The 12,822-nt window shown below is 48.5% G+C and overlaps 1 protein-coding gene across 1 annotated transcript in view; it reads right to left on the bottom strand.

Moving 5' to 3' along the window:
- LOC143989446 (uncharacterized) overlaps positions 1-12,822 on the bottom strand; it is a 32,178-nt gene that overhangs the window by 18,445 nt on the left and 911 nt on the right. The gene's annotated exons all lie outside the window — the stretch shown is intronic.

Here is a 12,822-nt window from a genome sequence, read left to right on the forward strand (position 1 = left end):
CGGCAGAGGATCAGCAGAGCTGGGGGACCAAAGCATGAGGAACTAGCAGCTGTCACACATGGCGAGCAGCGAAAGAAGGATCAGCAAACCAAGGGACCAGATGAAATGAGGGGTAATATTGAGTGGGGGATTAGCAGAGTTGGTGATACTACTGAGTGGGGGGGGGTCTGCTGAAAAAAAAAGGTACTAATAAGCTGAGGACTTGCTGAACAGAGGTACTAATGAGCCCCCTTCAAAAACAAATAGAAAATAAACACAAACAGGGCATTCGTAAAGCTTCATTAAGGCTGGGTTCGCACTGCTGCGGTGTACGAGATCGGATGTGATTCGCACCGCACTGCAAATCACATGCGATCTCTGTGCGATGCGATTTCAGCCATACAGATAGTATGGCTGAATTCGCATCTCACCCGGCCCAAACTCGCACAGGACCCTTTTTTTGGTCCGCAGCAGAATCGGATTGCATGGGTGTTCACACCATGCGATCCGATTCCTGTCCGAGTTTGCAGATCGCACTGCTATATGCAAACTGATTTGGAGGCGTGATCAACTTTTCACCGACGCTCCCAGCAGTTCGCATAGGGCAGTGTGAACTGCCGCCGGGAGGCATGCGATGCGGGAACCCGCAGTAGATTCGCAGAGTTCCCGCATCGCAGCAGTGTGAACCCAGCCTTAAACTTTAAAAAAAGCTTCACAGCTCCGGAAGTTTTTACCCCGTTCCTGACCAGGCAATTTTTTGCGATACGGCAGAGAAAGTAAAAATAAAAAATTATTCATCAATTTAGGCCAATTTATATTCTGCTGTAAGCAAATATTGATCCCCAGATGTGCTTGCTAACTATGTGGGGGATGGACTGACTGCAGGAAGAGAGACATCTGCGTTTCTGATTAGCAGGAATCACAGATCTCTCTTTCTCTCCCTCTGTGTGTCAGAACAGCGGTCTGCGGTGTTTACATAGGCAGACCGCCATCCTGCCTCTCCTATGAGTGGCTGTCGGACTCACTGATTGGCTCCCGCTGTGATTAGATGCACGCCCGCACAGAGTTGTACAGATATGTGATTTTGCACTTAAGCTCCGCCCCCCCCCAGTAAAATTAAACACAGGGCGGTCCTTAAGTGGTTAATGTGTGTTAAAGTCCAAGTAAGTGTAAATGAGCTCGCACATACACACGTACACACGAGCAGAAGTTCCATCGGACTTTTGTCGGCGAAATTCCAGCCAGCAAAAGACTGAGAGCGCGTTCTCAATTTTTCGGTCAGAAAAAGTTCCGATCGGAAATTCCTACACATACTCGGAAACAATTTGACGCATCTTCTCGTCTCGTCGTGGTGTTGAACGTCACCATGTTCTTGATGATCGAAAGTTCAGCGAACTTTTGTGCGACCGTGATCCAAGATTTTTCCAACGGAAACTCTGTTCGTGTGTACGCTCCATTAGTCTCTGGAAGAGTGTGAGAACCTAGTGTGCCTGGAGACCCCCATCTACAGGCCAGAAGTTGGCCTGTGCAGCGAGGTGCTGTACCCAAGACTGAGGGAGCCCGAAGAGCCTGTGGTCTGGGAGACCAGAAAGAGCATTAGTGCTGCTGACAAGAGCATGGAGGAGGTGTAGCTCTCATGGTTGATGCATTTGTAAAGCCAGTCCACAGACGAGGACTATAGTTAAGGGCTCAGCAGCACACTTTTATTACATAAAAGGCAAAAGTAAAAGTTCAACACAGACTGCCCAGGCAGGGGTTCTTCTCCAATAAATGGGGAACAATACCAAGCCACCGGGCACTTAAGGCTCACTTAGTCTCGGTTGCAGTACTTTGCTGAATGGACCCACTCTGGGCCTCTAGGTATGGGTTCTTCTGACACCATAAGGGCAGTGATGGCGAACCTTGGCACCCCAGATGTTTTGAAACTACATTTCCCATGATGCTCATACACTCTTCAGTGTAGTGAAGCATCATGGGTAATGTAGTTCCAAAACATCTGGGGTGCCAAGGTTCGCCATCACTGCCATAGGGTCTCTCACTTCTGAGATTCAGATTCCTTCATTCCTCTGGACGTTCTCCTAGTTGCCTCAGGTCTCGCAGTCTTCTAGACTCTCTCAGCTGTCCCAACTTTCTCAGTCCAACGGGCCTGGAATCTCTCCCACATGGAGTGCTATCTTTTGAGAATATCGCCCGTCAGACAGGAGCACACCTCCCTCCTGGCTGGATCTCTGAACTATTCCCAGTCCTTCATTATAAGGGCTGTGTGCACCTGGACACACAGCTAGCTGGTCTTCAGCAATATCTGGACATTGCTTTGGAGATTTCTTCCCACCTAAGACACTTTGAAACCTCCAAACTACGGAGCCCAATCTGTTAATACCAAAATCTGTCGAACGAGGTAAAAACGGCTTTCTCCACCCATAATAGATACTCTGGAGTCACGCGTATCCTGTGTCCTTTTTCCAACCATTTTGATAGCACCTTCAAAAAGCTAAAATGTTCATACACAGCAGAGATCACCAAGTGGTGGACCTCTGTCGAGACCCGGACTGAATGACTGTCCTGTCTGGACTTAGCAGCTGGGTCTCCTCTATCAGATCTACCGTCATCATCCTCACAGCAGGGCAGAGGGTGGGGGGAGATGATGCCAATATGCATAGAGAGCGGGAGTCTTCTCAAATGAACAAGTGGGTATTAATAAGTTGGGTAGCTCCCACCCTCATTCCAGACCCACTTCACCTCCAGTCCCCTGCCCTGCTGTGAGGGTGACAGCAGTGCCCAGGTGGGAGACAGGCTGATAAGTGCCTCTGCCCTGCCGTGTGTTAGGGTAAGACTGTGTAGGGGAGGTTGCCATTGGATGAGGGACTGACACAAGGGAGGAATGGGGGGCTGTGACTGGAAGGGGAACTGAAGACACTATGGGAATGCTGTAAAGGGGGGACTGATCTATAGGGGGTGAGACTGATGGGAAGAGGGTCTGTGGACACTGATGTAAAGGGGGACTAGGATGTCAAGGTTAGGCCAAAGACACGGATGTACAAAGGTCTTTGTGATGTAAATAGGGACTGATCTATAGGGGGGAGGGGGGAGACTTATATGAAGGGGGTTTGTGGACACTGATGTAAAGGGGCAGTGATGAAAAGGTTACTGATGAGGATCCGTGAATTTTAAATTCAAGGCCTCTGATATAAAGTATTGGATGTATTTTCTATTACTGATCTTTAATCATATAAAAGTTATTTCTATACTGGTGCATATCTATATTCTTGTGGTTGTTATATACTGGGTGCAGTAGTCCTCTCCTCTCTTGGATTACTGCTTCATTAATTATTGGTTAATCCCTTTATTTTTGGGTGGAAGGAGAGCTCTGTACTGGGGGTGGTTTGGATAGAATTTAGATGGATGGAGGTCATTTTTGGTTACAAACTGGTACCCGAGCAACGCACTCCTGAACCCCGCCACCCCCCTTGCGCAACGCACTCCTAAACCCTGCCCTGCCACCCACTTAAAGTGGTGTTCCACCCTAATAAAAAAAATAATAATAATTTATGTGCATAAAAAAAAAAAAATAAGATTTTTTTTTTTTTTTTACTGACCTCTAAATGCCCGCCACCCCCCGTGCACAACACACTCCTGGACCCACGCCACCCCCGTGCGCAACAAACTCCCGAACCCCGCCACCCCGTGCGCAACGCACACCCGAACCCCCGCCACCCCCCGTGCGCAACGCACACCCGAACCCCCGCCACCCCCCGTACGCAACGCACTCCCGAACCCCGCCACCCCCCGTGCGCAACGCACTCCCGAACCCCGCCACCCCCGTGCGCAACGCACTCCCGAACCCCGCCACCCCCCGTGCGCAACACACTCCCGAACCCTGCCCTGCCACCCACTTAAAGTGGAGTTCCATCCTAATAAAAAAAATAATAATAATGTATGTGCATAAAAAAAGAAAAATAGAATTTTTTTATTTTTTTTTACTGACCTCTAAATGCCCGCCACCCCCCTTGCACAACACACTCCCGAACCCTGCCCTGCCACCCACTTAAAGTGGAGTTCCATCCTAATAAAAAAAATAATAATAATGTATGTGCATAAAAAAAGAAAAATAGAATTTTTTTATTTTTTTTTACTGACCTCTAAATGCCCGCCACCCCCCTTGCACAACACACTCCCGAACCCCGCCACCCCCCCCGCGCGACGCACTCCCGAACCCCCCCGCCACCCCCCCGCGCGACGCACTCCCGAACCCCCGCCACCCCCCCGCGCGACGCACTCCCGAACCCCCGCCACCCCCCCCGCGCGACGCACTCCCGAACCCCGCCACCCCCCCCCGCGCGACGCACTCCCGAACCCCGCCACCCCCCCGCGCGACGCACTCCCGAACCCCGCCACCCCCCGCGCGCGACGCACTCCCGAACCCCGCCACCCCCCGCGCGCGACGCACTCCCGAACCACGCCACCCCCCGCGCGCGACGCACTCCCGAACCACGCCACCCCCCGCGCGCGACGCACTCCCGAACCACGCCACCCCCCGCGCGCGACGCACTCCCGAACCCTGCCCTGCCACCCCCTTCCACCCTAATAAAAAAAAATATTCATTTATGTGCATTTAAAAAAAAATAAAAAAATATTGGAGAATAATTTTTATTTTATTTTTACTGACCTCTAAATGCCTGTTGCTAGGGAGTCCCTTGTAGTCTGCCTCCTTCAGCGCCTGGGCTCTTGACATCACTTCCCCCTCGGCGCAGGAAGGGAGATCAGCTCTCCCCTCCCTCTTGTCAATCATCTGGGACACACACAGGTTCCCAGATGATTATGCGGCCAATCATGGCGTGCGGCGCCACTCGTGCAGTGGGTATCCCCCGCATCACTGGACCCTGGGACAGGTAAGTGTCCGATTATTAAAAATCGGCAGCTGCAGTATTTGTAGCTGCTGACTTTAAATTATTATTATTTTTATTTATTTTTTTTTAAGTGGAACACCGCTTTAAAGGCCATCTTTCAGGAATTTGGCCATGCCCACCCATTGATACAGCATACACAATGCATCACATCGCTACTCTCAAGTGAGGGTTCGTTCTTGCAAGGGAAGGAGGGAAGAGGGGGGGTTGAAGTAGTTGAAGATAAAGAGGGAAAAGGATGTAATATACCGTATATATCAAATTAGTATAGCGTTGTTCTGTATGTAAAAAAAAAAAAAAAACAAGCTACTTGCAAAGACAGGTAAGTGTTAACACAACCCCAGAGCTACTAACAAACACACACGATCCTGATTGCTCCAAATAATAATTACACAACAAAAATGATAATACAAAAGATAGAGAGGGGGAGAATAGAGAGGGGGAGAATAGAGAGGGGGAGAATAGAGAGGGGGAGAATAGAGAGGGGGAGAATAGAGAGGGGGAGAATAGAGAGGGGGAGAATAGAGAGGGGGAGAATAGAGAGGGGGAGAATAGAGAGAGAATATAGAAAGAGAGAAAATAGAGATAGAGATAATGGTGATAATAGAGATGGTGATAATAGAGATGGTGATAATAGATATTTCTTGATCATACATCACGGGACACAGGAGCTTCATTACATAGTGGGTTATATAGGCACCTCTGGTGATTGGACACTGGTTGACCCCAATTAAGGAGAATTCCTCCCCTATATAACCCCTCCCATCTGGGAGGCACCTCAGTTTTTTCGCCAGTGTCTATGGTGATGGTCACGTAAAAACTTAGCTCTATGCAGGTCCCTGCGAGGGCCGAAGGGCTACAACAAACCGGATCCATACCTCGGGCCGATATTTGACTCCCAAGATGGTATGGTATCCGGGCCTCGTCAGCCGAAGAAGCGAGGTTTTGCCTGTAAGTCCTCTCCATTGGAAGACTGGGCTCTGGGAAAACCAGACTTGGTGTACTGTTTATACAGAGCGCACAAAAGTTTCTGGCAGAGCTTTCTACATGGCCCAGGTGGGAGGTTCTTCCGAGAAGGAACCCCAGATAAACCTGAAGGTTGGCTAACAATACCCGCCGTGATGGGTGAAGGCTGGAATTTGTCTGGTTCAGCAATTCCTGCGGCGAGGACAGGTATGGGAAGTTATCCTGTATATTTAATTATATGAATGGATTTCTTCATTGTGAGTAGTTGTATGTCTTACCTGGTTTCCACCACTAGAGGGAGTAAGAGCAGCCTGATGCATACTTACATGCCTTTCATTACACACGCTCAGTGAAGCCTGGTTCTCCAGCTGACTCACGTCTCCATTGGAGTCCCTGCCACAAACGAAGGTAAACAGGGGTCCCACGCAGTTCAGGGGTCCCACGCAGCTCCGTTTTGGGTTCTCCTTCCCCCCTGGATTCCGCGGTCCTCGTGCACGCGCGCGGGCGTGTGCACGCGCGCCGGGCGCGCTCCCGGCCTAATGGAGGAGGGGGGGGGGTGTGGTTGCGAGCCGTGCACGTCAGTGTGCATGGCGCTGTACTGCGCAGACGCCAGGCGGCAGTCTTTTTTTTTTTTTCCAAAAGAATTTTATTAACAAATATTGCAAAGATTACAAATATCTGAGACATTCGTAGTAAGCTAGTACAAGCAGTACGAACATGGAGCAGTTCTATGAGAAAATACAACTCTTGTTATTAACATTTTGCCATAGGCGTACATGCATCATAGTTGTATAGAAAGATTAGAAAAATAAGAAAGAAATAACAAAAAGATGGGGGGAAGGCAGGTTAACCAATACAGCATAGTTATCGTAATCCGATTGATGTAAGTAGATTGAACGGATTAACATTCATCTGAAGTATTGGATTACATAGATAGAAAGCCCAAACACCCCGGGGGGGCTAATTTACGTTGTAACGATAGTTGTATGATGTGGAACTGTCACCTTAAGTGTAATAACTAAAAGCCTATGAGGTCAGGCGGCAGTCTTAAAAGCCCAGAGCGTCAGGGGGCTGTAATTGGAGACACAGGAGCTGTGGGCAGTAAGCATCCGTGGGGATTGGATCCAGGCAAACCTAGACACCTACTCAGCATCAGGTTGTGCAATTTAAGCATATATATTATTGTGAGACTTTAAGCACAACAGTGATTGCACTTGTACTAGTACCTCTGCTTTGTAGCCTAGTACTATGTCTCCTCGTAAGAGGGTCTTAGGGGGAGGTAGCAAAGGCACTGGCAAATCACCGCCTAGGTCCAGGGGTTCCAAAAGTGCCTGTAAGTTACCATCCCCCCCCTGCAAGACTGGAGCCAGCCCCTCAAGACGAGTCAGTGCCCCTGTCAGGTTTTGCAGCCTCTCCTAATGTCGCAGCCCCGGTTTATGTCACTGAGGACTCCCTTAGGGCTACATTGGAGGGTTTTGAAGGGAGAATCATGAATTTTATTTCTGCTTCCCTAAAAGATAGCAGGAAAAGGGGTAGATCCCCTCCCTCTGCTGAAATCCCTCTCTCAGATGAATCTTCTGAAAATGAGGAGGGATCCCTATCTTTGGATAGGGATCATGAGCAGTCGGATGAGTCAGAGGAAGAGGAGATAGTCCCCTCCTCCCAGGCACTCAGAAAGCAGGTGCAATATTATACTGAATTGGTGCGTACCACATTCAGAATGCCTGCTGCTGAAGTCGCTACGTCCTCTGTTTCTTCCCTGGGAGTCAGGAAAGCCCCACAGACTGCTTATTCCTTCCCAATTCATCCTTTAATGGATAAATTGATGTATGAGGATTGGGGACATCCCGATAAACTGTTTGCTCCTCCTAAAAGGTTTTCTATGCATTATCCTGTGGAGGAAAGTTTCACCAAGAAGTGGGGGGTCCCATCTGTCGATGCGGCTGTTTCTTGCGTGAATAAGAACCTAACTTGTCCATTGGATATTGCGCAGGTATTCAAGGATCCAACTGATAAAAAGCTGGAAACCTTATTAAAAGCCTCCTTTTCCATGGCTGGCACTGTGGTGCAACCTACAGTCGCAGCCGTGGGGTTGTGTCAGTTCCTCAAGGAACAGGTTAAACAGATGCTTGGGCTCCTTCCCAGTGAGGAAGTAGAAAATTATGCAGAATTGCCTCACATTCTGTGTGTCATAATTGATGCGATTTTGGATTCCGTCCAACAAGCATCACGTTTGTCTCTCATGTTGGTTCACATGCGAAGGGCCCTATGGCTAAAGAATTGGGCAGCTGAGCTGTCATGCAAGAAGCATTTGACTGGGTTCCCGTTTAAAGGGGAGCGTTTGTTTGGAGAAGAACTAGATAAGTTCGTCCAAAATATTTCAGGAGGAAAATCTACTCTCCTTCCAGTCAAAAAGAGCAAGCGTCCTTCATTCAGGCGTGCTCTCTCTCCCGAAGCATCAAGCTCTAAACAGTGGCGACGGCCTTCTCAGTCCTCCTCTACTAGAAAGGCTCAAGGCCGAGCCCAGGGACAGAAAAAGACTTGGGGGCGAAAGCCTGCCAAGCAGAGCCCAAAAACTTCCTTGTGAAGGGGCGCCCCCGCTCGGCAGAGTGGGGGGAAGGCTCCTGCAGTTTGCAGGCGCCTGGCGGGAAGAGATCCAGGACAAGTGGGTGATCTCTTCAGTATCTCTGGGTTACAAGCTAGAGTTTCAGGAGATTCCACCTTCTCGTTTCCTAAGGTCAAGGATCCCCAGGGATCCAGTAAAGCAAAAACCGCTATTTCTGGCCTTAGATCAGTTACTATCCCAGGGGGTGATAGTAGAAGTGAACCCGAAAGAACAGGGTTCAGGGTTTTACTCAAATCTCTTCACCGTTCCAAAACCAAATGGAAGTGTCAGACCTATCTTGGATCTGAAGGATCTGAACCGGTTTTTAAACATCCGGTTCTTCCGAATGCAGTCAATCCGCACTGTGGTCTCCTCCCTGCAAAGGGGAGAATTCATGGCATCAATAGATATCAAGGATGCATATCTCCATGTGCCAATTTTTCCGGCACACCAAAAATTTCTAAGGTTCGCGGTGGAGCGGCGCCATTTTCAATTTGTGGCCTTGCCGTTCAGGCTTGCTACAGCCCCTCGAATCTTCACAAAGATTCTGGACCCTCTCTTAGCAAACTTAAGAGCTCAGGGCATAGCCTTATAAGCCTTATAAGCCGTCATGGCTTATCTAGACGACTTGTTTCTCATGGAGAAAACTGCAGCGTTCCTAAGTCGCAGCGTCACCAAAACGCTAGAACATCTAGAACGCCTCGGTTGGATCATAAACCTAGAAAAGTCGTCCCTACAACCGACTACCAGGTTGGAATACCTAGGTATGATCATCGACACCGCTCAGAGCAGGGTGTTTCTTCCAAGGCTAAAGGCCTTGGCCATTGGAGATCTGGTGCGCCTGATTCTGGGCAGAAGATCTTCCTCCATTCGGTTGTGCATGAGACTATTGGGGAAGATGGTCGTCTCCTTCGAGGCCGTCCCATTCGCCCAGTTCCACTCAAGGCCTCTGCAAGCATGCATCCTTGCGGCTTGGAACAGGAAGCCCCAATCTCTGGATCTTCCTATGCGTCTATCCCCAGGGACACGCAAGAGTCTTGTCTGGTGGTTACAAACCAAGAATTTGCTGAAGGGCAAAACTTTTCTTCCTCTCTCATGGAAGATTATCACAACAGATGCCAGCCTGACAGGCTGGGGAGCTGTATTGGAGGAAACATGCTCGCAGGGGAAATGGTCTGCGACCGAGAATCTACTGCCCATAAACATCTTGGAGATCTGGGCAGTTTACATGGCACTCAGAGTGGTCTTACAGACTGCGAGGTTTCCCGGTTCGGGTTCAGTCCGACAATGCCACCGCAGTGGCTTATATCAATCACCAGGGCGGTACCAGAAGTCTGGTGGCCCAAAAAGAGGTGAATCGCATAATTGTCTGGGCAGAAAAGCATGTTCCGTGTCTTTCTGCAGTCTTCATTCCAGGAGTGGAAAATTGGCAGGCGGATTTTCTCAGCCGCCAGCAGTTGTGCCCGGGAGAATGGGCTCTGCACCCCGACGTGTTTCAGAACATATGTCACAAGTGGGGTACTCCGGACGTAGATCTGTTTGCATCCAGGTTCAACAGGAAACTGGACAAGTTTGTATCAAGGACAAGAGATGCACTTGCTCAGGGGTCAGATGCTCTGACAGTTCCCTGGGATCAGTACAATCTGATCTATGCCTTCCCCCCGAGCCCGCTTCTGTCGCGGTTCCTGGGAAGAGTCAAGAGGGAGACAAAGTCGGTCCTTTTGGTGGCCTCGGCTTGGCCCAGGCGACCATGGTTTGCAGAAATCATGAAGTTGGCAGTAGGCAGGCCATGAACCCTCCCTCTCCGGCCAGATCTGCTCTCACAGGGTCCAATCTACCATCCTGCTTTACGCAGTCTGAATTTGACGGTTTGGCTGCTGAGACCCACATTCTGAGAGACCGTGGCCTTTCGGGGCCAGTCCTTTCTACTCTGGTCAATGCCAGAAAGCCGGCCTCCAGGCGTATTTATTACAAAATCTGGAGGACATATGTTTCCTGGTGTGAACTCAGGAAATGGCATCCTAGAAAGTATGTCATTAACAGAATCTTGGCCTTTCTCCAGTCAGGCCTAGAGATGAATTTGGCCATAAGCACTATCAAAGTGCAGATTTCGGCCCTGTCAGTATTTTTTCAAAAGCCGCTTGCATCACATTCCCTGGTACGGGCTTTTATCCAAGGGGCTATGCGGACAAAACCGCCAGTTAAACCTCCGGTATGCCCATGGGATCTGAATTTGGTTCTCTCGGCCTTACAGGGGCAACCATTTGAACCTTTGCATCTGGCTTCTTTAGTTCTCCTGACTAAAAAACTGGTCTTCTTAGTAGCCATATCTACGGCTAGAAGAGTATCAGAGTTGGCAGCTCTTTCCAGCAAGGAGCCGTATTTAATTATCCATAAGGACCGGGTGGTCATGCGTCCCAACAGGTCCTTTCTACCTAAGGTGCTTTCGGGTTTCCATTTGAATCAGGATGTAATCCTACCATCCTTCTTTCCGGACCCTCAGTCCACAGAGGAAGAGTCTTTACACACTTTGGATGTGGTTAGAGCAATCAGTATTTATCTTCAAGCAACTGCTCAGATAAGGAAAACTGATTGTTTGTTTATTCTGCCGGAAGGCCCTAGAAAGGGCCAGGCGGCGTCAAAGTCCACTCTCTCAAGGTGGATCAGACAAGTTATTTCTCAGGCCTATGGCTTAAAGGGGAAGATTCCTCCTTTTCGGGTGAAGGCGCACTCTACTAGGGCTGTTAGTGCTTCTTGGGCAGTGCATCACCAGGCCTCCCTGGCTCAGATCTGTAAGGCTGCGACTTGGTCATCAGTCCACACATTCACCAGATTCTATCAGGTGGATATCAGAGGGCAAGGAGGATATCGCCTTCGGGCGCAGTGTACTGCAGGCTGCAGTTTAGGTCCTCCGGTCCCTGGCGGTCTATATTTATGATCTGTGTCTCCCTCCCCTCAATCTGAGCATTGCTATGGGACATCCCACTATGTAATGAAGCTCCTGTGTCCCGTGATGTATGATCAAGAAAATTGGATTTTTATATACAGCTTACCTGTAAAATCCTTTTCTTGAGAGTACATCACGGGACACAGGGCTCCCGCCCCTCTTGGGTTTTACGTGGTTTCTTATTGCTTTGCTACAAAACTGAGGTGCCTCCCAGATGGGAGGGGTTATATAGGGGAGGAATTCTCCTTAATTGGGGTCAACCAGTGTCCAATCACCAGAGGTGTCTATATAACCCACTATGTAATGAAGCTCCTGTGTCCCGTAATGTACTCTCAAGAAAAGGATTTTACAGGTAAGCTGTATATAAAAATCCCATTATATGCTACTACCACAACCCCAATGTTGTAAAGAATGCATTGCAGCCTACTACATTTATTAATATTAATACACTTTATGCAGAAAAACAAACAACTTTATACAAGTAATTGATACCAAAAGCACCAGTGCTACAACTGGCTGGTAATATAACCCCAGTGCTGTAAACACATTGCAAACTAACACATTACTAAGTTATAAAGTATGTGTAAAACAATAACCTTTTAAAGGCAATTGATGCCAAAACACCAGTGCTGCAAAAAACAAAAAAAAACAAAACAAAAATAAATAAAAAAAAAAAAACACACACACACACACACACACACACACAACATACCAACTTATTTGGTTGCATATAAATTAGTCAAGGTCCATATATCCCTTATCCCTGACCAATATTCCTCAATATATGGCTGCTACTACCACAACCCATGTACCAGAAAAGTGTTGTAGTCTACTTAATTGGCATGAATACACTTTATGCAGAAAACAAAAACAGCTTTATACTAAGGATGAGCTCTGGCGTGTTCGCATGCTCCACGTGCAGAGCCCGCCGGGAAGTTGGCGCAGCGCTGCGCTGCACTGCACTAATCACAGGCAGTATTTTCCGATGCACGGCTGCAGAGATCAGGGCAATGTCTCACTGTCTGTAATGAGCGCAGCGCTGCGCCGACTTCCTGGCGGGCTCTGCACGTGAAGTATTTGAACACGCCGGAGCTCATCCCTACTTTATACGTGCAATTGATACCAAAGCATCAGTGCTGCAAATGACTGGTAGTACTACAACCCCAATGCTAGAAATGTGAGTTGCAACCTGAACACATTACTAAGTTATACAATATGTCCAAAAAAACAAAAACAAACAATAATTTTAATTTTAGGTAACTGATGCCAAAACACCTGGGCTGCAAAACTGAACTTATTGTGGTGCCTATAAATTGGTCAAAGCCCATCTAGCCGTGACCAATCTTCCTCAATGGTGGTGCCACCTCCATTGTTTCACTGTAAAACAAAGTGTGCTCTACCTCTGTGCTGATTAAATGCTC

This window comes from Lithobates pipiens, unplaced genomic scaffold (assembly GCF_037356315.1).
Source record: "Lithobates pipiens isolate NorthernLeopardFrog02 unplaced genomic scaffold, aLitPip1_a1.2 Scaffold_18, whole genome shotgun sequence".
NCBI classification, from domain to species: domain Eukaryota; kingdom Metazoa; phylum Chordata; class Amphibia; order Anura; family Ranidae; genus Lithobates; species Lithobates pipiens.